This window comes from Chiloscyllium plagiosum, unplaced genomic scaffold, assembly GCF_037043375.1.
Source record: "Chiloscyllium plagiosum isolate Xiang-an unplaced genomic scaffold, Cpla_swu_hap1 HiC_scaffold_11, whole genome shotgun sequence".
NCBI lineage: Eukaryota > Metazoa > Chordata > Chondrichthyes > Orectolobiformes > Hemiscylliidae > Chiloscyllium > Chiloscyllium plagiosum.
The window spans coordinates 75,973,390-75,998,342 of record NW_028270149.1 but is presented as its reverse complement, the minus strand read 5'-3'; the positions used below and the strand labels follow the sequence as shown (position 1 = coordinate 75,998,342).

At 41.7% G+C, this 24,953-nt stretch overlaps 1 pseudogene; it reads left to right on the top strand.

The window, feature by feature from the left end:
- The window catches only part of LOC122557541 (sodium- and chloride-dependent neutral and basic amino acid transporter B(0+)-like), a 91,256-nt pseudogene that overhangs the window by 42,163 nt on the left and 24,140 nt on the right, over positions 1 to 24,953 (top strand).

The following is a 24,953-nucleotide window of genomic DNA, read 5'->3' as shown; positions in this document are numbered from 1 at the left end:
TGATCTTGCTCTCTGTGCAACTTCCCTGCAGTCATAATGTTGTAACCTTTGCTCTGTTCTATTACCCTAATGCACTTTGTATAGTATGATCTGCCTGTACTGCATGCAAAACAAAACGTTTCATGTACATAGGACAATAATAAATCAAATCAAATCAAATGGACAGATGCAGTCCACGTGACCCAGTGTTCAACAACAGACGACATTTCTGCATTAAATCTAAACCCACTGGATGATCTGAGCCATTGTCCCAGTGCACCTGGAGCAGAGGGTCTCAGTGTAACTGGAGCAGAGGGTCTCAGTGTAACTGGAGCAGAGGGTCTCAGTGTAACTGGAGCAGAGGACCCCAGTGTAACTGGAGCAGAGGGTCTCAGTGTAACTGGAGCAGGGGACCCCAGTGTAACTGGAGCGGAGGGTCTCAGTGTAACTGGAGCGGAGGGTCTCAGTGTAGCTGGAGCAGAGGGTCTCAGTGTAGCTGGAGCAGAGGGTCTCAGTGTAGCTGGAGCAGAGGGTCCCAGTGCAGCTGGAGCAGTGGGGTCCCAGTGTAACCGGAGCAGTGGGGTCCCAGTGTAACCGGAGCAGTGGGGTCCCAGTGTAACCGGAGTAGAGGGTCCCAATGTAACTGGAGCAGACGGTCTCAGTGTAACTGGAGCAGGGGACCCCGGTGTAACTGGAGCGGAGGGTCCCAGTGTATCGGGAGCGGAGGGTCCCAGTGTATCGGGAGCAATGGGGTCCCAGTGTATCGGGAGCAATGGGGTCCCAGTGTAGCTGGAGCAGAGGGTCCCAGTGTAGCTGGAGCAGAGGGTCCCAGTGTAGCTGGAGCAGAGGGTCCCAGTGTAGCTGGAGCAGAGGGTCCCAGTGTAGCTGGAGCAGAGGTTCCTGATGCTTCACTTACCAGCAAATGTGATTTGAACAATTGTAATCCTACCCCTTGGGGAGATTCTGAGTCTGACAATGTCCGGAGTGCAGCAATTGGAGTGCAGGGCCAATGTTACAGACTAAAATGTGTATCTTTCCCACAGCACCATTGCTGCCATTCTTTGGAAGTTAAAGATTTTTTAAAAAATCACTTTGGCAGTGATTGAGGTGAAGGGAAAATGCCAGGTGGGCGTGTTGGTCGTTCGTCGTCTGCTGGGTTATGAGGGCCTTGATTTCAGCAGGGTCAGGTCTGGGAGAGTGTATTGGACCTATATTTGAAAATAGTTTCCTGCAGTCAGACAGGGTTGGGATAGGACGTTGTCCGTTCCAACAGGGACAGGTCAGGCCGGGCCTGGTCTGACTACTCCTAGTCTACACATAAGTTACCATCATAGGCACTTCAGTGACAGAGCCGATACTGAGCAACTTGGTTACAAACAGCAGCACATTTCCATTACTATGTCATGCTTCAAGTGGCCCCAATTAGGATGGAACAGAGATGTTTAAGACCTGAGGTCACATTCTATGATATAGTGATATGATATAATGAGCATGTTTCTTAAAATTATACTTCATATTATCTGTGAGGCATAAGACAACATCTCCCTTTCTCAAAGAGCAAAGAAGAAATCCCAAACAAAATGCTTGGTTGAACAATTCATTCATTAGACTAAAAAAAAAATCAGATTAACAATTCAAACTTCCACGTCACACTGTGAAGGTTTGACTACTTGTCCCAATCTGATCTGGTGATCGTACACCTATCTGGAGTGAGATGTTTTGTGTACAGTTACATTTAATTAATAAATTTAGTTGTCTTATTTATTTCTAGTTTTATTTTTCTAATCAAGCCGTCAGGGATGTCAACACATACCTCTGGAGCAGGTGGAAGTGGAATCCAGGCCTCCTGGTGCAGGGATAGAAATACTACCAATGTACCACAACACAGGTTGTCTTATTGCTGGCTCCTGTCACTCAATATCAGTGGTGATCATCTTTTCAGTAATGGTTGCACTCACTGTGTTGCAAAGTCTTCAAATAGCGAGATATCTAGAGATGTAATTGTCATAAGGTTATAAACTTGGTGCATTGTGATGCTATTTTTGTTCGAGAATGGACTTCAATGCAGATATGTAGACTCCCTCTCCAGCTGCCGTTGATGTTTGTATGCATCACAGGTCTTGACAAGTTGTTGAATTTTCCTGGCCAGTGCACATCTTGTTTACTCAATTCCCCACATGTCCCTGGTATAACATCCTCATGATAACATGGTGCAATGTGTTTTTTTAGTGTTTCAGAAGACGTAAGTTTATTTAGGAGGATGCTGTACTTAAGCTGAGAGTAAGCTTTGATTTTTTTTATAGATTTTAATGCAGTAAGGTGCTTTTAAATAGGAAAGCATGTCATTGGCTTGTTTCTTTTTATTAAAAAAAGAGAGAACTCTGAGCTTTGTAGAACTGATATTTTCAGCCTATTTGTTGTATCATTTGCAAACCTAAACGTGTAGAAATTGGTGCTGCCAGTTTATCAAGTGCTTTGAAGTCCAGGTTTGCCTGATTTTTAGTGACATTTCCAAAAGTCCATCACCGAGAATGAGGATAATTTCTTAGCAGTAAATGCTGATTGCTATTGTGCTGTCATCATGTTTGATCACCTGATTGGGCCCTTGCTGTCAGCAGGGTGTTTGTATCTGATGATATCATGGTTATATTAACTCAGAAGAACTGGACCCGGGTAAAGTAATATTGGAGGACTTAATAGGCTTTTATTACAGCTGCATATATTACAGTTACAGGGATTTCAGTGTCTAGGCTAAGTTACTTGGTTACGAGCAGTAACACACTGCATCAGTTTCACAAGGCCCCAGTTAAAGTGGAATTTGAGACCTTTACACCTTTGAGTCACACTGATGACATCATGAGCATGTCTCTTAAAAGTATACTGCATACAAGCTGTGAGACCTTGCAGAACAAAGGCAAGGTCAGCACAGTTTCCCATCCTGATGTTAGCTCTCTCAAATCTCACACAGTGTCTTGTCATTGAGGGAACCCCACACAAGCCTGTTAGCAAAAGGCAAGGGATTCCCAAAAAAAATCCAGAACCAGGACGAAATCCTGGTAAAATTTGACACGTTAAGAGCCTAATTGACTTCCCATTTTCATTGGCTGGGAATTCTGAATCAGGCCCCTTCCTGACCCCAAAGTAATTGATGGTAGTTTTCTTGATTACAGGAATCCAGTATAAATACTCGTGCAAAATTTTGTCACACCCCTTCATCATTAGGTTTGCTGAGATGAGTTAGGATAAGTTCCAGATGGTGGACCTGGAACAGGTAGGAGTTTTCCCAACTGGAGACTAGACACTGAAGTTGGGATTTATCATGGGGTCATGATCCCACCTTCATCCTGCACTACCATTAGGTGTAACTCTCATGTCTTTGTGGATGGAATAGTCTGGAATCGGTCCTACTGCCTCCCACAACAACAAACATGAGACAGAGTCAAAGGCAAATCAATGTCAAAATGAACTGTTTAAAAGATCCAATCCCATTTTGAGAATCGTCAGAATAATTCTTCATTGCCATAAGTGAATTCTCTGACTGAAGTTAAGTTTACTAATTGTCATGAATGGATTAATAAAAAAAAAGTTGAGTAGATTTGTATGGAGATTAATTTAGAAAAGCATGTGAGTAGACTTAGCAGTAACTTTCCATAAGCTTCTCAGAAGTCAAATTCAGCCAGACAGTCAATGTTTCATGCCCCCCCAATGGGACTGGAAGGCAAATTGTGAAACAGGCTACCATAGAGGCAAACTGTCCCCACGATAAAATCCCACATGATAGAATTACAAATTACCACTGTTGCTAAGAAGGTGAGTTCATAACTTTCCACTTAACCTCAGCAATTCAAACTTTTGCCTCAATTGTAATTATTGCCCCCACATCTCCAAAGTCACAGTGTCACATGACTTTGGCATAACAGAACCCAGCTGTTTTTGAACCAGATTATTTTGAAATAGCAAGGGGATTAAGGGGAACCTCTGCATCATAAAACATTGGCAATAATAAAGCACGTAAATTAGAGCTACAAGGAAAACTTCTTTGGCTGATGAAAAGCATCCACCAACCAACATTTTTGTCTCTGTAGGTAATCAACATTTCTTTAAAAATCAAAACATAAAAAAATTACATTTTAATAGTATTCTCTGAAGAGGTTTGAAGGAATTACAGGGCGCTAACTCCAGCTTTCGACTTTCAAACACTATTTTCAAAATGACTATATCGATAAACTGGCATTCTTCCATTGTTTTGTACTCCAATTGTGGCTAATTGGATAATCTCCTTATCCTTTCCTATTTGGTCTCTCCTTGTGTACTTGTGAGATTGCCTGTCTTGCATAAAATCCCCACTTCCACTGCATTTAAGAATGTGTGAAATTAACCCGACTTCTGGCCTAACTTTACAGATATGCTGTTTCCATAGTTACAAAATCAGAATACATTAACAGACAGAATGGGGATATAATATCTGCTACTAGAGAGTGAGTGAGAGAGATAGATTTGTTGTAAAACTTATAATCTGACGTCCACTTTATAAACAGGAACCGCAAGAGCAATAATTGTATGTTATTGAAAATCTCAAGAATCTGTTAATATAAATGTTACATCACTTGAATAATCATATGGGAAGTTATACATTTCTTCCAGCAACTTCTGTTTTTGATTCTAATTTACAGCAATCGCATTTCTTTTGAATTTTATATGTTTCTTCAGTAGCTCACAAATCAGCTAAAGTTAGTAGCTATTGCTAAACTAAATGCTTAAAGACCATTGATATCTTCAACATTTCAAATCTGTCAAATCCATAAAACCAAATCTCCTATGACAAGAAAAAAAATTGTACTTTCAAACCCTTTTTTTTGCGCGACAGCCAATAAAGCATCCAAAGAGCCAAACAGATGGATGAGCTGATCAGTAAATAACATACAAAAGCAATGGGAGTCCCTAAATAATTAGCTCTGGATCTCACACTGGGTTAGCCCTTTATAATTACACAATGTAGAATATTGCTTTGTCCTATCGATAACCTACACCAATGCAAATGAAGAGTTTTTTGGCTATTAAAATGCTGGTCTTTCTCTTGAAGACTTGGTGGTTGTCAGAGGTAACAGAATTACCTTATACATCCCATAGAACTATTCCCCCTCACTTTAGTAAGCACAGTTATAATTCAGCCTAAAATATTTCATGATCGAATGCGAAAGAAGGCAACACAACTTTATTACTTTATATAATCTTCCTACCTCCAACACTTGGTTCATCTTTCCACTCAGAGGAGTGATTTTGGGTGGCTTTCAAATTTCCTCAGTCACCTCCATGAAATCTCCAAAATATCTGAATGCCCACTTCTCCAGTAGTGCCACCTACCTCTCAGGAAGGGTTTGCCATCTTCTTTATATTCTTGGATCTGTTAAAATGCCCGGTGATGGAAATGGTGATGGGACTTGCAGATCAATTGTGAAGCAATTGTGTTTTCCCAAATCAAAGTACATTTTTCCAAACATCTAGCCATATTTTTGAAATCCATTATAATATATTGTGTAAAATGAACTTGGGCAGCAGTAGATGATAGACCTGTTTCTGAAGTAGAGATACCTTAAACAAAGATACACACCTTGTGAAACAGTGTAAGAGGCTAATTTCTGACTGGACGAGAGTCATTAATTAATGAGAAGGTGAAGGACTTTTTGTCAAAAGGAGTGTTCACATCCAGTTCTTGGAAGAATAGTTCATTGATGTCTGAAAATGGACCAGAGGGAACTGCCTTTATCAGGGTGCTCACAGAATGGCAATCAACGAAACCCTACAATAGTCATGGTGAGTATTGCAACAAAACAAAACTGTAAAAACTCATGTATGGGAGGTACTGTTGATGTGGAGATTTTGGTTGTTGTGAATTATGGACTCTTTGTAGATTTCTCACTGTTTCTAACCTGACAGATATTGCTGCTAAATGGAGAACAACACAATTTTCCTGAAGTTGTGGTGAGTGGTGACTGTATGGACTTGCGTTCTAGTCCGAGAAAGATTAATGTCTGAGCTTACCATTTCCATTCTTTCCTCCAGGACACTGCCAATGAACATGGTGCCATGAGAGATGGGGATGTGGAGTGGGGTAACTGGCCCTCAAAGACTGACTACTTGCTCTCAATGATTGGTAATGCAGTGGGTTTTGACAATACCTGGAGATTCCCTTACCTAGCTTACAGAAGCGGAGTACTGTAGACAAATGTAAATATCGGAGAGTGAGAAAGGCAGAACTAAATGGATTCATTAATTGATTTTTACAGAACGTAGAAGTTCAGGAAATAGCAAATATTTGTTGCATTAAAAATAATACAGTAAATCATGTGGGGTTAAACAATCCTGATATGAAATAGTGAATTCAATCCCATAGCTAACAAATTTGTATTTTATTTACTTACGAATTGGGAGATGTGTCAAGGTAACAGTTTAGAATTAGCAATTGTGATGCATCAAATAGATGCTATTTATAAACCAAAGTAAATGGTTCATTCATTAATTCAGAATATATGAAGAAATGAAATCATCATAGAATCCCTACAGCATGGAAACAGACCATTTGGCTCAACAAGTCCACACTCACCCTCCTAGGAGAAAGTGAGGATTGCAGATGCTGGAGATCAGAGCTGAAAATGTGTTGCTGGAAAAGCGCAGCAGGTCAGGCAGCATCCAAGGAGCAGGAGAATCGACGTTTTGGGCATGAGCCCTTCTTCAGGAATCCTGAAACGCCAATTTTCCTGCACCTTGGATGCTGCCTGACCTGCTGCACTTTTCCAGCAACACATTTTCAGCACACTCACCCTCCAAAGGGTAAATCACCCAGACCCATTCCCCTACATTCCCCCAGACGAATCCACCTAGCCTGCACATCCCTGAACACTATGGAAAGTTTAGCAGCTCACCTAACCTGCACATTTTTGGACTGTGGGAGGAAACCGGAGCACTCGAAGGAAACTCACGCAGACATGGGAGAATGTGGAATCGAACTCGGGTCTCTGGCGCTGTGAGGCAGCAGTGCTAACCACTGAGCCACTGTGCCACCCTAGAAATTTTAACACTGTATATTTCAAAGCCACATTGTTTAGAATGCATTTATGCACACTGTGTGAAATCCTTCTGAATAACAGTGTCCTCAGGCTCTGGGTTGAGGATTGTATATTATCAGCAAACCTGCTCAAATCAGAGCCTCTTTAAAACCCACATAATTAGATTGATGGAAACAAAAGATGACTGTCTAGAAAATGTCATTACATGATTGCATAAAGTGACATGAAAAGATGTTTCATTCAGTGAGAGGGTGAAATTCACAAAGTGGGAATTTGACTACAACTTCATGTATGTAGTCAACCCTAAAACCCACACCTGAAAGTTATCCATCTGGATAGACTGCTAGATACATAGTCAGATAGACAAAGCATGCAATTACAAAGATTTCAGGATTCATTTTAACCTAACTCACAAAGTGTAAACATGGAGTTTCAGCTTGAACGTATGATTTTATCCACAACGTAATCTTCTCCTCTATTTTCCAGGTGCATTCTTTATTCCCGACACTCTTATCCTGGCACTCATTGGGATCCCAGTGTTGTTTTTGGAATGTTCCTTTGGGCAGTTTGTTAGCCTCAGACCTATTGGAGTGTGGAAAGCTGTGCCAATGTTACAAGGTTAAGGTTTATTTATCGCAACCGTCACAGCAAACTTAAATAAGTAGCACATAAGTAAGTGCTGACTTCTTGTTAAAATATAGTTAAATTTTCCTTATCTAAAGAAGGTTTAAGCTGGACTTGCTAATATGATGTCTGCACTCTGATCTGCCATGCACATTGAGGTGCTGTATATGCTATTTATTACCAAGACTGGGAATGTGCGAGTATCACCACTCACAATGATGATGATGTCCTAGAATTAGTGAGAAGGGGTCTAAGGGTGAAGACATGGATTATCATTCTTGTAAACTAGACTTAAATAAAAATGTAATCAACATGTCTAGTTTAATACAAATCTGTACTGTTGGACACTGAATGTTGAAGCAGCCAATAACTGACCAAACGCAACAGATATGTCCTGAAAGGTGTGGTCAGCCAGGACAGTCTCCCTGCTCTGTACTGTGCCCACTGAAAGAAAATCCAATTTGACTCAATGACCAGCCAAACCCATGCCAAATACTTTATTTGAAAGCAGTAATTCACAAAACAGTCTCCCCATGTTCTTTCTTCTGTTTTCAGGTTTAGGGATTGCTATGATTTCTCTGATTATAATTGCCAATATTTCGTACAACAGTATTATCGGCTGCACTACCTGTTTGCGTTCTTCCAAATGCCCCTGCCGTGGGCAGAGTGCTTCAGTTGGTGGGGAGCAGATGTAACATGCAGCAGGACCCCCTAAGGTACAGTGCTCAATTCTATTGGGGAGAGTGTACACACCGATTGTTCATTGTTCATTGTTCCTGAATGAGGGACAGAAATGGATAATAGTTTCAGTGACCATCCTCATTGTGACCATACAGCAGAAAGACTTGGATAGAAAACAGCAGCAGGAATCATGGCACTGAGTCACTGGAATAGCAGGACAGTCAGTCAGAAATAAATATTGAAACGTCAGAATTTATTGCTGAAACTGTGTTGCTGGAACAGCGCAGCAGGTCAGGCAGCATCCAAGGAGCAGGAGAATCGTCGTTTCGGCCATGAGCCCTTCTTCAGGAATGAGGAAGGTGTGTCCAGCAGGCTAAGATAAAAGCTAGGGAGGACGGACTTGGGAGAGGGGCGTTGGAAATGCGATAGGTGGAAGGAGGTTAAGGTGAGGGTGATAGGCCGGAATGGGGGTGGGGGCAGAGAGGTCAGGAAGAAGATTGCAGGTTAGGAAGGTGGTGCTGAGTTCAAGGGATTTGACTGAGACAAGGTGGGGGGAGGGGAAATGAGGAAACTGGAGAAATCTGAGTTTATCCCTTAAGGTTGGAGGCTTCCTAGGCAGAAGATGAGGAGCCCCTCCTCCAGCCGTTGTGTTGCTGTAGTCTGGTGATGTCCTTGGTGGAGTGGGAGGGGGAGTTGAAATGTTGAGCCATGGGGTGGTTGGGTTGGTTGGTCCAGGTATCCCAGAGGTGTTCTCTGAAATGTTCTGCAAGTAGGCGGCCTGAATTTATTGCTGAAAATGTGTTGCTGGAGAAGCACAGCAGGTCAGGCAGCATCCAGGGAACAGGAGAATCGACGTTTCGGGCATAAGCCCTTCTTCAGGAAGGGCTTATGCCCGAAACGTCGATTCTCCTGTTCCCTGGATGCTGCCTGACCTGCTGCGCTTCTCCAGCAACACATTTTCAGCTCTGATCTCCAGCATCTGCAGACCTCACTTTCGCCTGAATTTATTGGTCAACCATAAAGTTGTTTATATGTCTCATTTTTCTGTTTCACATTTTCAATAACTCTTTCCTGTGTTCTTTATAACTGTGTTCAATGTTTGTAACCCTCTAACATGCCAGTACTGTGTCTCACTTTGATTCCCTTCTCTGCTGAAGTCTGTTTTTTGTACAGGTATAATTTTCTCAACTTTTTCTCTTATTGAGTCACAGAGATGTACAGCATAGAAACAGACCCTTCGGTCCAACTCATCATGCTGACCAGATATCCTAAATAAATCTAATGCCATTTGCCAACATATAGCCCATATTCCTCTAAACCCTTCCTGTTCATGGTGGAGGATGGGGAACAATGTAGCTGTAAGAGATGTTCCTTTTTAAGGTATTTTCAGTGTTGGCGCTGATTTCCTTGAATTCTAGGAGCAGTAATTACTGTTTTTATAAGCTGTTCCAATGTTTTGGAACTTTGGGGGAAAACAAAAGAGTTCAAAACAGCAGCACTTTAAAAAGAAACAAGAGAGACAAAGGTAGTGACCATTTGGGAAGTGAATCAAACAAAGAAATAAACCTGCACAGCTGTCTGACCCAGAAGTGAACATGCACAGCTGACTGCCTCTACTGTTTGGTATCAAGTATCTCTGAATATCGGAGTTCATTCTGAGCTATAGAGAGAAGCTGAATAACTTGGGGTTATTTTCCCTGAAGCTTTGTAGGCGGAGGGGTAACTGTTTATAAAATCATGAGAGGTATAGATAGTTTGAATAGCCCAGGGAGGGGAGAGTCCTAAACTAGAGGTATAGGTTTAGGGTGAGAGAGGAAAGATTTAAAAGGGACAATGTTTTCACGCAGAGAGTGGTACATGTAAGGAATGAGCTGCTGGAGGAAGTGGTGGAGGCTGGTACAATTACAACATTTAAAGGCATCTGGATGGTTACATGCGTAGGAGGTGTTTAGAGGGATATAGGTCAAATGCTGGCCAATGGGGTTAGATTAATTTAGGATATCTGGTCGGCATGGATGAGTTGAACTGAAGCATTTGTTTCCATGCTGTACTGGTCTATGTCTCTATGACTCATGTACCCATCCAGATGCCTTTTAAATATTGTAATTATACCTGGCTCCACCACTTCCTCTGACAGCTCATTCTGAGTCTTTCTCAAACATGTACCATCTCATATATATTTCTTGATACTGTCTGAATCTAAGACAAACTCAGTTTTTATTACATTATTAAAAAGCTTTATTTATTTCAATTTCATTTCAACTCCCACATTAATACTATTGAACACGATATATCATGTTGTTATCAAAGATCGCTTTTGGTTGAATTGACAACAGTAAATTTGCAATCTTGAGATGAGTCATTTGAAATTTCTGGAAGAGAGAGCAAAGTACTTCGGCGTTGAAAGTAAACCACCTTGTGCAGACTGGAACTGTGGGTGATTCCTGACGGTATCGTACAGACTGGATGGGGACGGGGTGGAGGATCTCTATTGTGTAGACTGTGACTGTAGATGGAAATAGTCCATAGATTGAGGTTCAGATGCCTGGATAGATCGACAAAGCTGATCTCTTTCAAGATGAAAGAGTTGAGAGGACATTTGGCAAAGCTGTTCAAAATCATGAGGAATCTGGACAGAATAGATAAACAGAAACCTTTCCAGTTGGTGGAAAGCTCAAGAACCAGAGTCAGGATTTAAACCTGACAACATAAGGCAACATACTCAAAGATGACATGACCGACTAAATTATGTTAAATAGTTACTCAGCAAAAATTGAATTATTAAATGCATGATCTAATGCCTGAACAACTAATTAAACACATCACATACTTACCTCACATAATCCAATTCCATTTCTCCCTCAGATCCCTTTACAGTGTCCAGACCCTGACATAACATACAGTTTCCCCCACCCCCAGTTCCCCTGGAGACGTGACATCACCCCAAGCTCTCTGCCCCTGTCAAATCTGACCCATTCTCCTGCTCACTGTTAGCGCTGGGCTTTCCCCCTGCCCCATCCCCTTTCTCCTGTCTCACTGCTGCTGGAACTGACCCCAGGACTGTCCCCTTTCCCCACAACAAATTCTCCCATCAATCTCATCCTCCCCTAAACACTGGATTATCCTGCACTATGACATCTTATCCACTTGGCACCCTCCCCCTACTCAGCTGGCACCCTATCCACTTGGCAATCTGACACCCTGCTCCTATCCACATGGCACCTTATGTAGCTGTCCCTTTGCATATCTGCACTCTACACATATGCACCCCACCTGCCCCTCAGCCTAGCACCTTCCCCTCCCTGTACCTTAACACCACATTCATCTTATTAACTACAGCAGCTATTAAGGTCGCTGTCAGGAACCTTAAAACGACAGGATACAGCGTTCCTGATGAAGGACTTTTGTCCAAAACATCGACTCTCCTGCTCCTCGGATACTGCCTGACCTGCTGTGCTTTTCCAGCACCACATTCTCGACTCTGATCTCCAGCATCTGCAGTCCTCACTTTTGCCTCGGAGCCAGCATCTGCCTACTGTGAAAAAGGGTCATGTTTTACCTTCATCTGTCTAGCTCTGTGCTGTGGGAAAGAGCTGTCAGAATGGAAATGTAGTTGCACATTTCTCAGGGAACCCTGAGTTGAATCTCTCTCTCTCTCTCTCTCTCTGTTTCTCCCTGTCTTTCTCTCTCTGTCTCTGTCTCCCTCTCTCTCTCTCTCTGTCTCTCTCTCTGTTTCTCTCTGTCTTTCTCTCTCTGTCTCTGTCTCTGTATGTCTCTCTCTCTCTCTCTCTCTCTGTCCCTCTCTCTGTCTTTCTCTCTGTCTCTTTGTCTCTCTCTCTCTGTCTCTCTCTGTCTCTCTCTCTGCCTCTGTCTCTCTGTCTCTTTCTCTCATTCTCTCTCTCTGTTGATGAGTAAGGAACGGTTGATAGACCAATCAACTATCCCTTCCAAAACTTCACTGATGACTGAGAATGTACTGATGGGGAATTACTTGGTCAGTTTGTATTTGTTCTGCTTTTTTTGCAGGTCTGACATGCTTGGACAATTTTCCAAATTTTAATGGAGCAGCTTAGTTAGTTCTGTTACATTGTCAAAATCTGCTCAGTAATTGTACTTGTGTTCTTCCCAGAATAAATAAAATGTAATTAACTTTAATTGATTAAGGCTCAAGTTCTAAATTGTGGCAAGATGGATTTTGATGGAAATAGACAGCAGCTTGCAGGGGTTGATTGGAGTAGTTTGTTTACAGGCAAAGGGACCTCTGGCAACTGGGATGCCTTTAAAAGTGAGATAGCTAGAGTTCAAAGTCTTTATGTTCCTGTGAGGGTGAAGGGGAAGGTTGGCAAGAATAGGGAATCTTGGATGACAAGAGATATTGAGACTTTGACCAGAAAAAAGGAGGAAGCATGGCTCAGATACAGGCAGCTGGGATCAAGGGAATCCCTAGAGTTATACAGGGAATGCAGGAGCTTACTGAAGAAGGACATCAGGAGGGCAAAAGGGGTATGAGATAGCCTTGGCTGAGAAGATGAGGGTAAGTCCAAAGCGGTTCTTCAAGTATATTCAAGGAAAAAGAATAACACGAAAGACCGAAGGTTCTGTTTCCATGCTGTACATCTCTATGGCCAAAATGGACATGCATGTGTAGAGCTGTAGGAGATTGGCGATGAATATTTCTCCTCTGTTTTTACTGTGGAGAAAGACTTGAAAACTTGGGAACTTGGAGAAGTTGGTCGTAATATCTTGGGGACAGTCCAAATCACAGTAGAGGAGGCATTGGGAGTATTAGAATGTATGAAGGTGGATAAATCTCCGTCCTAACCAAATATAGCCAAGAACATTGGAAAAGGTTAGAAAAGAAATTGCAGGGTCCATGGCTGATATTTTTGCATCATTAACCATGAATGAGGTCCCGGAAGACTGGAGGGTAGTGAATGTTGTGTCCTTGTTCAAGAGGGGCTGCAAAGAAAAACCTGGTAACTATACACCAGTAAGACTAACATCGGGAGTAGGTAAATTATTTGAGAAGATTCTGAAAGATAAGATGTACGTGCATTTGGAAAGACGGGATTTAAGTAGGAATAGTCAGCATGGCTTTGTGCGTGGCATATCATGTCTCAAATATTTGTTAGAGTACTTTGTTGAAGTGACCAGGAAAGTTGATGAGAGCAGGGCGGTAGACGCAGTCTATATGGATTTCAGGAAGGTTTTTGATAAGGTTCCACATGGGAGGCTGCTCTGGAAGGTTAGCTCACATGGAATCGAGGGGAAGCTGGCAAATTGGATACACAATTGGCTTGATGGTAGGAAGCAGAGGGTAGTAGTGGAAGGATGCTTGTCGGACTGAAGGCCTGTGTCTAATGGAGTGTCTCAGGCCCATTACTGTTTGTTATCTTTATCAATGGTTTGGATGAGAATGTACAAGGCATAGAACATTACAGCACAGTACAAGCCCTTCAGCCCTCAATGTTGCAAATCAATCTGAAGCCTATCTATCCTGCACTATTCCATTATCATCCATATGTTTATCCAATGACCATTTAAATGCCCTTAAAGTTGGTCAGTCTATTACTGTTGCAGGCAGGGCATTCCACAACCCTACTACTCTCTGAGTAAAAAAACTACTCTGGCATCTGTCCTATATCTATCGTCCCCTCAATTTAAAGCTATGTCCCCTCACGCTAGCTATCACCATCCAAGGAAAAAGGCTCTCATTTTTAACCCTATCTAATCCTCTGATTACCTTACATGTCTCAATTAAGTCATGTCTCAACCTTCTTCTCTCTAATGAAAATAGCCTCAAGTCCCTCAGCCTTTCCTCATAAGACCTTCCCTCCATTCCAGGCAACATCCTAGGAAATCGCCTCTGAACCCTTTCAAAAGCTTCCACATGCTTCCTGTAATGCGGTGACCAGAACTGTACGCAATACTCCAAGTGCAGCCACATCAGAGTTTTGTACAACTGCAACATGACCTCATGGCTCTGAAACTCATCCCTCTGCCAATAAAATATAACACACCGTATGCCTTCTTAACAATCCTATCAACCTGGCTGGCAACTTTCAGGGATCTATGTACATGGACACCAAGATCTCTCTGCTTATCTACACCACCAAGAATTTTACCATTAGCCCAGTAATATTTATTACCGTTACTCCTTCCAATGTGAATCACCTCACCCTTTTCCACATTAAACTCCATTTGCCACCTCTCAGCCCAGCTCTGCAGCTTATCTATGTCCCTCTGTAACCTGCAACATATTTCGGCACTGTTCACAACTCTATTGACCTTAGTGTCATTCACAAATTTACTAACCCATCCTTCAATGTCCTCATCCAGGTTATTTATAAAAATGACAAACAGCAGTGGACCCAAAACAGATCCTTGTGGTACACCACTAGTAACTGAACTCCAGGATGAATATTTTCCATCAACCACCACCCTGTCTTCTTTGAGCTAGCCGATTTCTGATCCAAACTGCTAATTAACCCTCAATCCCATGCCTCCATATTTTCTGCTATAGCTTACCATGGGGAACTTTATCAAACATCCTACTGAAATCCACATACACAACTTTAACTGCTTTACCCTCATCTACCTGTTTGGTCACTTTCTCAAAGAGGGCGGCACAGTGGCACAGTGGTTAGCACTGCTGCCTCACAGCGCCAGAGACCCGGGTTCAATTCCCGACTCAGGCGACTGACTGTATGGAGTTTGCACGTTCTCCCCGTGTCTGCGTGGGTTTCCTCCGGGTGCTCCGGTTTCCTCCCACAATCCAAAAAAAATGTGCGGGTCAGGTGAATTGGCCATGCTAAATTGCCCGTAGTGTTATGTTAAAGGGGTAAATGTAGGGGTATGGGTGGGTTGCGCTTCGGCGGGTTGGTGTGGACTTGTTGGGCCGAAGGGCCTGTTTCCACACTGTAAGTAATCTAATCTAATCTAATCTAAAAAAAACTCAATGAGGTTTGTGAGGCACAACCTACCCTTCACAAAACCATGTTGACTTTCCCTAATCAACTTATTCCTCTCTAGATGATTATAAATCCTATCTTTAACCCCTTACCCACAACCACAGTAAGGCTCACCTGTCTGTAATTACCAGGGTTGTCTTTAATCCCTTTCTCGAACAAGGGAACAATATTTGCTATCCTCCAGTCTTCTGGCACTATTCCTGTAGTCAATAACAACATAAAGATCAAAGTCAAAGGCTCTGCAATCTCCTCCCTGGCTCCCAGAGAATCCTAAGATAAATCCCATCTGGCCCAGGGGACTTATCTATTTTCACACTTTCCAGAATTGCTAACACCTCCTCCTTGTGAACCTCAATCCCATCTAGGCAACATTGAGGACTGCGGGTGCTGGAAATCAGAATCTAGGTTAGAGTGGTGCTGGAAAAGCACAGCAGGTCATCAGCTTTTGCCCGAAACGTCGATTTTCCTGCTCCTCAGATGCTGCCTGACCTGCTGTGCTCAATCCCATCTAGTCTAGTAGTCTGTACCTCCGTATTCTTCTCGACAACAAATAATTTTCTTCCGGTGTTAATACCAACAAAAAATATTCATTTAGCATTTCCCCTACCTATTCTGATTCCACACACAACTTCCCACTACTGTCCTTGATTGGCCCTAATCTTACTCTAGTCATTCTTTTATTCCTGACATAGCTATAGAAAGCTTTAGGGTTTTCTTTGATCCTACCTGCCAATGACTTCTCATATCCCCTCCTGGCTCTTCTTAATTCTTTCTTTAGGTCTTGTAACTCTCAAGTGCCCTAACTGAGCCTTCACAACTTATCCTAACATAAGCCGCCTTCTTCCTCTTGACAAGAGATTCAACTTCTGCAGTAAACCATGGCTCCCTGACTCAACCACTTCTTCCCTGCCTGACAGGTACATACTTATCAAGGACACGCAGTAGCTATTCCTTGAATAAGCTCCACATTTCAATTGTGCCTGTCCCCTGCAGTTTTCTTCCTCATTCTGTGCATCCTAAATCTTGCCTAATCGCATCATAATTGCCTTTTCCCCAGTTATAATTCTTGCCCTGCAGTATATATCTATCCTTTTCCATCGCTAAAGTAAACATAACCGAATTGTGGTCACTATCACCAAAGTACCCAGTACTAAATCCAAAGTGGCTTCACCTCTTGTTGGCCTGTCTACTTACTATGTCAGGAAACCCTCCTGCACACATTGGACAAAAACTGGCCCATCTAAAGTAATCGAACCATAGTATTTCCAGGCAATATTTGGAAAGTTAAAGATCCCATAACGACTATCCTGTCTCTCTCACTCCTATCCAGAATCATCTTTGCTATCCTATCCTCTACATCTCTGGAACTATTCGGAGGCCTATAGGAAACTCCCAACAAGGTGACCTCTCCTTTCCTGTTTCTAACTCAACCCATACTACCCCGGTAGATAAGTCGTCAAACGTCCTTTCTGCCACCCTAATACTGTCCTTGACTAACAATGCCACACCTTCCCCTCTTTTACCATCTTCTCTATTCTTATGGAAACATCTAAATCCCGGAACCTGCAACAACCATTCCTGTCCCTGCTCTACCCATGTCTCCCAAATGACCTCAACATGATTAGTAAGTTTGCAGATGACACTATAGTAGGAGGTATCGTGGACATTGAGGAATGTTATCCGAAATTGCAGCAGGACCTTGATCAGCTGGGGAAATGGGCCGAAGAATGGCAAAATGGAATTTAATACAGATAAGTGTGAGGAGTTGCATTTTGGAAAGTCAAATCAAGGTAGGAGTTTCATGGTGAATGGTAAGGCCTTAAAGAGCGTAGTGGAACAGAGGGAACTTGGAGTTCAGGTGCATGGTTCTCTGAAAGTGGATTCACGGGTAGACAGACCAGTGAAGAAAGCTTTTGGCACACTGGCCTTCATCAGTCAGGGCATTGAGTATAGAAGTTGGGAAGTTATGTTGCAGTGCTACAGGACGTTGGTGAGGCCACACTTGGAGTATTATGTTCAGTCCCAGTCACATTGCCTTAGCAAGGATGTTATTAAACTGGGAAAAGAAATTAACAAGGATGTTACCAGGACTCAATGGTCTGAATTACAGGGAGAGGTTGGACAAGCTCGGACTTCTTTCTTTTGAGCGTAGGAGACTGAAGGGGGGACCTCATAGAAGCATATCAGATCAAGAGAGGCATGGATAGGGTGAATACATTTAGTTTCTTTCCCAGGGTTAAGGAATCGTGGACTAGAGGGCATCAGTTTAAGATTAGAGGGGAAAGAATAAAAGGGAACCTGAGGAGCAACGTTTTTACACAGAGGGTGGTACCCAAATGGAATGAGCTGCCGGTGGAAGTTGTTGAGGTGGGTACATTAACAACATGTAAAAGGCATTTAAACAAATACATGAATAGGGAAGCTTTAGAAGGATATGGGCCAAGTGCAGGGAAATGGGGTTAGCATGGACTGGTTTAGGCCAAAGGGCCTGTCTCCATGAGTCTATGATTATCTTCATTTTGTTATTTCAATTATTACGTCCCTGTGCTTAACACTTGTTAATCGGCACGTTATACAAGGTCTCACAAATCACTGTCTCAAAATGCAAACCCTGTGAACCTCATGAAAATGTGACCCCTGTTTGTACCCTCAGTATTCTTCCCTTGTTTGTCTTCTGCTCCCTTTGATGCACTGATGACAAATTGTTAGTTTGCCATTTAGTTGGATAGTCTTGTCTTTATTGCAAGGAGAATGGATTATAAAAATGGGCAAGTCTTGGTACAAACTACAGTAGCTACTGTTTGGGTGTCCTTATTTAAGGGGTCTATATGTATTGGAGAAAGTTCAATGAACTTCTATGTTAATTCTTCAAATTATATGCTTATCTTATTTTAAAAAAAAGCTTGAGTAGTTTGGGCCTAAAGACTAAAAAATAATTTTAAGATTCTGAATGGTCTTGACAGGCTTTTTCTCCTCATGGGATAATCTAGAATAGTTTCAAAACATGATGTCTCCAATTAAGTCAGAGATGAAGAGGAATCTTCTCCCTCAGCGCAGTGATAATCTTTCAAATTCTCTACCTCAGCAAGTAGTAGAGGTGGGATGACTGAATATATTCAAGGCAGAGTTTGACAAATTGTTGACGTACAAGAGTCAAAGATTCTGGACAGAGGATGTGTCAGGGTGATCAGGAAGGAAAATAAACTTATAATTAATGAAAAATCAGCCAGAATCTTCATCCATGTTAGAGCAGGCTTGACGGGCCAAGTGTCTTAGTACTGCTCCTAGATTTTAATTTCTTCAGTAGTATCAGTAATACAGGAAAATCTAACAAGTTTCTCTCTGTGCTCAGGTGGTTTATTTCACTGCGACATTCCCTTATGTGGTTCTGACCATACTCCTGATCTGAGGGGTTACCCTGGAGGGAGCTTCTAAAGGAATTGAATTCTACATCGGAAGCCAGTCAGACTTCTTCAGACTGGCTGATGCTGAGGTAAATGCAGCAATATCTATGATTGAATCTCATTAGTATTTTTAGTTGAATTGATTCATGTCTCAGTGCATTTACTTTCTGTTTGCTTGGGATTGTCAATTTAAAATCAGTTTCTTATTGTGAGTCCTTTATTAAATGTCAGAAAACTAAATTTAATTATTGCAAAGTTTTAACTGAGCTTGTAATGAATTCAAAAGAGTTAGTTTATGGTCTAGATCATCCTGCAATTAACTGGACAAAAGAATCGGGCATTGGCTGTGAAGTGTTAGATGACAGAATTTGATGAAGAATGGCAACATGGAATGAGATGAAATAGAATTTCTTCTTGATGCCTTTTTCTTTCTGAAATCTTAGAACTGATTCAGGTATAAGAGTATCAGGTGACATGTCACACTGATGTATGAAGAAAATATTGGCCCACATTTTGTTGCATCAAGGCAATAGAAAGGGCCCACTCTTGCTGAGACCTGTCCTTATTCATTTCTGTGTCAATGAGGCTTGATACTGCAAGTATCTGGAAATGGGAGATGGAAATCAAACATTATCTACATCTGAAATCTGGAATCTACATTGAAGTGAACATTAGAAGGTGATAGATTATATCCTTAACTAGTCAGATTATAGTATTTTGAACTAAACCATGCAAGGACTGAGGCAGAAAAGGAAATGTAAGTTTGAGTTGGTCACTTCAATGCTGTGACTCCTTCCTACCAGTTTAAGTGCCAGAGATTGTGACTGGTAGTAAATAAACACTTGGCACATCATTAAAATGCTACTTCAGTGTAATAGAGCTGAAAATGTGTTGCTGGAAAAGCGCAGCAGGTCAGGCAGCATCCAAGGAGCAGGAGCAGGATGATTCCTGAAGAAGGGCTCATGCCCGAAACGTCGATTCTCCTGCTCCTTGGATGCTGCCCTGACCTGCTGCGCTTTTCCAGCAACACATTTTCAGCTCTGATCTCCAGCATCTGCAGTCCTCAATTTCTCCTACTTCAATGTAATATTTTTCAAAAAAAATCACCGAGTCAATTCAATTCACAGCATAAGGACAGGAACTTCATTGTGCCCAATGAGGACATTGGTTAGGCCACCTTTGGAATATTGTGTGCACTTCTAGTCTCCCTCCAAAAGGAAGGATGTTGTGAAACTTGAAAGGGTTCAGAAAAGATTTACAAGGATGCCACAGTTGGAGGATTTGTGTTATGGGGAGAGGTTGAATAGGCTGGGGCTGTTTTCCCTGGAGCATTGGAGGCTGAGGGGTTACCTTATCAAGATTTATAAAATCATGAGGGGTATGGATAGGGTAAATAGACAAGGTCTTTTCCCTGGAGTGGGGGAGTCCAGAACTAGAGGACATAGGTGAGAGGGGACCTAAGAGGCAACTTTTTCACACCGAGGGTGATGCATGTGTGGAATGAACTGCCAGAGGAAGTCATAGAGTCATAGAGATGTACAGCATGGATACAGACCCTTCGGTCCAACCCGTCCATGCCAACCAGCTATCCCAACCCAATCTAGTCCCACCTGCCAGCACCTGGCCCATATCCCGCCTAACCCTTCCTATTCATATACCCATCCGAATGCCACTTAAATGTTGCAATTCTACTAGCTTCCACCGTTTCCTCTGGCAGCTCATTCCATACACGTACCACCCTCTGCGTGAAAAAGTTGCCCCTTAAGTCTGTTTTATATCTCTCCCTATGGTTGGAATTCTGTATTCCTGAAGAAGGGCTTATGCCCGAAACGTCGATTCTCCTGCTCCTTTGATGCTGCCTGATCTGCACTTTTCCAGAAACACATTTTTAAGCTCTGATCTCTAGCATCTGCAGTCCTCACTTTCTCCATTCTGTATTCAATCCAAAGATACTGCCACATTTGTGAATAGGTAATGGTGATCACTATTAGTTTCTCAATTTCTCTGACAGCAATTGAATGTTCATTTCCATTTATATTCTTTATCCACTTTTGACACATGTCTGCAGATTACAATGCAGTTTTAAAGTGGATAGTAACAACTATTGCATGGTACCTATTGATATTAAAATATTTAGGTTGCTGTAATATTGCTGCAATTTAAAAATGAATCATTATTTGTGCTGAAAGGTTTTATGTGTTGCTTTCAATAAAAGTATGAAGTAAACTGGGATGGTGTGAATGCTGCAAGTAATGAGTTTAGAACATAAGAACACAAGAACTAGGAGCAGGAGTAGGCCGTCTGGCCCATCGAGCCTGCTCCGTCATTCAATAAGATCATGGCTGATCATTTCATAGACTCAGCTCCACTTATCGTAGCCCACACACATTCCACAGTCCACTCACCATAACCCTTCAGCCATTTACTGTTCAGAAATCCAACTTTGCCTTTTTAACAAGGTAGCCTCGACTGTTCCACTTGGCAGGGAATTCCACAGATTCACAAGCCTTTGGTAAAGAAGTTCCTCCTCAACACACTTCTAAATCTGCTCCCCCTTATTTTGACGCTATGCGCCCTCGTTCTCATTTCACCCACCAGTGGAAACAACCTCCCTGCTTCTATTCTATCTATTCCCTTCATAATTTTATATGCTTCTATAATATCTCCCCTCACTCTTCTAAATTCCAATGACAACCCCAGTTAACTCAATCTGTCTTCATAAGCTAACCCATCTCAACTCTGGAATCAACCTAGTGAACCTCATCTGCACCTTTGCCAGTGCCAATGAATCCTTTCTTAGGTAAGGAGACCAAACCTGTGCACAGTACTTCAGGTGTGGTCTCACCAGCACCCTATACAGCTGCAGTATAACCTCCCTGTTTTTAAACTCAATCCCCCTAGCAAGGAAGGACAATATTCTCTTTGCCTTCTTAGTTACCCGCTGCATTTGCAAACCAACTTTTTTGTGATTCACTCACAAGGACACACAGGTCCCTCTGCACTGCAGCCTGCTGCAATTTTTCATCATTTTAATAATAGTCCATTTTGCTATTATTCATTTCAAAATGGATGACGTTACATTTAGCAATATTGTCAGACCCTTGCCATTCACTTAGTCTATTAATATCCCTCAGTAAATCCTCAGTGTTCTCTGCACACTTTGCTCTACTACCCATCCCAGTGTCATATGTGAACTTTGACACACTGCACTTGGTCCCCAACTCCAAATCATCTCTGAAAATTGTGAATAATTGCAGTCCCAACACTGATCCCTGAGACACACCACTAGCCATGGATTGCCAATCAGAAAAACACCCATTTATGCCCACTGTTTGCTTTCTGTCAATTAACTAATCCTCTATCGATGCTATTACATTGCCTGTAACACCGAGCACCTTTATCTTATGCAACAGCCTTTTGTGTCACACCTTGTCAAATACCTTCTGGAAATTGAGTCAGTCACTATAAAGCATCGCTGGTGGAAGAACGTTTCAGACATCTCAGAGGGAACTTGGCAGTAAATGATAGACAGTAATGATGACCGTCCCGTTTAATAGAGATATAGTTCTCCAGAGGGAGCTACTTTGGTCAGTTCACCATGGATTAAGCATATGAGTCCTCAGTATTTTCAAGATTAATGTCATTTTATCCTTTGAATAAGTTTGTGTTTAATTTCCCTCCAGACACTAATTTTATTTTCTATTTAACAGATCTGGAAAGATGTTGCAACACAAATGTTCTTTTCTGTCTCAGTGGGTTGGGGCAGTTTAGTAGCATTGTCATCCTTCAATAAGTTCCATAGTGACTGCTACAGAGATACCATCATTGTCTGTCTGTGTTGTTAATTTTGCTACAAGCGCATTTGCTGAATTTGTCATCTTCTCCATCCTTGGACACATGGCTCATGTACAAGACAAGCTTGTCTCTGAGTTTTCCCAGTCAGGTAAACTGGTAAAAGTATTAAGGGTCAGACAGCTTTAAAGTTCTCTCTGAAATGAATCAACCTGACATTTCAATGATTCCGGTGTCCAGACAATTCTCAGATCCAAATTGATAACCACACTCTGAAGAACAATTTCTGATGAAGGGCTTATGCTTGAAACATTGATTCTCCTGCTCCTGGGATGCTGCCTGACCTGCTGTGCTTTTCCAGCACTACACTCTCAACTCTGAAGAACAACATACTGCCATGATGTTTGATTTATACTGTACAAGGATTGGAGCTGAATAATGCAGTGGAATACCTGGGGATTGAACCCTCACTCTTAAAAGTGAACTTTTGAAATAATCACAAAACCTCAAAGCATTCAATTAACATTGTAGTCCAATATAAAATCTGCTTTTTGCCTTAGAATTATATTTTATGTGAGCCATATTTCATGTTTTATGAAAAAAATTTTGAATGAATTCTACAATTTATATTTATAATGTGAACCACTTTCAGCATATTACGTGTCTAGGTGACTCAGAGTTGGTTTTTATTTATTTATGACATCTATTACCAGTACTGTATTTTTTGCTCAAATTATAATTTGCTCACAGCACATTTTTCATAGAGTTTTTAATGTGAAAAACATGTTTCATATAAACATACTGTGCAATGCCAGTTATATCTTTTGATGATGCTGTAATAAATAATTAATAATGACTCGGCCTGCATGGTGGCTCAGTGGTCAGCACTGCTGCCTCTCAATACCAGGTTCGATTCCAACCTCGGGTGACTGTCTGTGTGGAGTTTGCACATTCTCCCTGTGTCTGCATGGGTTTTCTTTGGGTCCTCTGGTTTTCCCTCACGGTCCAAGGATGTGCAGGTTAGGGTGGATTAGCAATGCTAAGTTATCAGCACATCATTACACTTTGGTGACGTGAACAATTTTGCAAATGTTGACAAATTAAGAACTAAAAAAATTAAATGGATGCTACCTCAGTAACCAGGTAACAGCACCATTAATCGTATCATTTCAATTTTATTCACCGAGTAGGTTTCAGTTTAGTCTTCATTGCCTACGCAGAGCCATTGCACAGTTTTCATGGGCAACATTCATGCTATTCACTTTAGGAGTTGACACACAATTTGGAAGTTTAGGTAAAAATGGCATCACTTAAACAACTGACTTCTATTGAAAGAATTATGACAGTATTGAGCAAAACAGTAATATTGGTGATGTTGGTGGACACATGCTTAATATTTCTTTGTAACATTTGTTTCCTCATTGATTTTTCTCTCAGACAATCTCTTTGTTTTAAATGATTAGCATCTGCGTTGAAATAAAATTTAGGGCAAATTACACCAACATCTGAATAATCTCACAGTACAATCTGTTTGATATTTATCGTGGTGGTTTTCAATCTCCATATTCATGCTCTGCCTCCTTCCTCTGCTCTCATACCTAGACTTCATTCCTTCACATTTGTTTGAGACAGATCTTGCTGCTCAAGGGATGGGGAGTTTTATTTACCTTCCTCATGGGGAGCAGGATGGTCAGCAAACTCAATTGCTAATGTTAAAACTCACTCACATTGAAACATCCCGCAAGATGTCTGAGGATAATGATGACACTGTTTTCCTCTGCATCAGAGTAACAGGAACACATCTGAGAAAGTGAATGCTGTAGAGCTAGAGAAATGGATGGAGAAACCTTTTTCTCTGGCCTCTAGGGCTTTCGGCTCTCCAGTGATGTGTTATCCTGTTATTGTGCAAGTTATTAATTAATGATTTCATTTGACATTTTCTTCCATCAGAAACAGTTATGACAGCCCTACAGGACCAGTTCCCCACATTTCTCCGATCAAAGCACTCTCTTCTGACAGCTGGCATTTGTTCATTATTTTATCTCCTTAGCCTTCTTTGTGTGACATGGGTAGGTTGTAATTTGGCGATGTAAGCTGCTTTCACATGTACTCAGTAACTCTAAAAGATGATCAAATTCACAGGGTGAAATAATAAAGAAGGAGCTTGTGCTCTGGTCCTTTTTGCAGTTGTTGAATATTGTGCAACGATCATGTCCTACTGACATCTTGTTGTGATTCTGAGTTCACTCTCACAGACATTGCAATCTCACACTGGGACTGGGAAACTGGACCTCATTCTATTCATTTGAAGATATGGTATAAGATTGTTCAGCGGGCATATTTGTTAGTGAGATTAGTTGTCACAGGGAAGCACAGCTGATCTCTTTTCACAATGTGTACTGCGTGGGTTTTATAGCTATTAGTGACATATATTA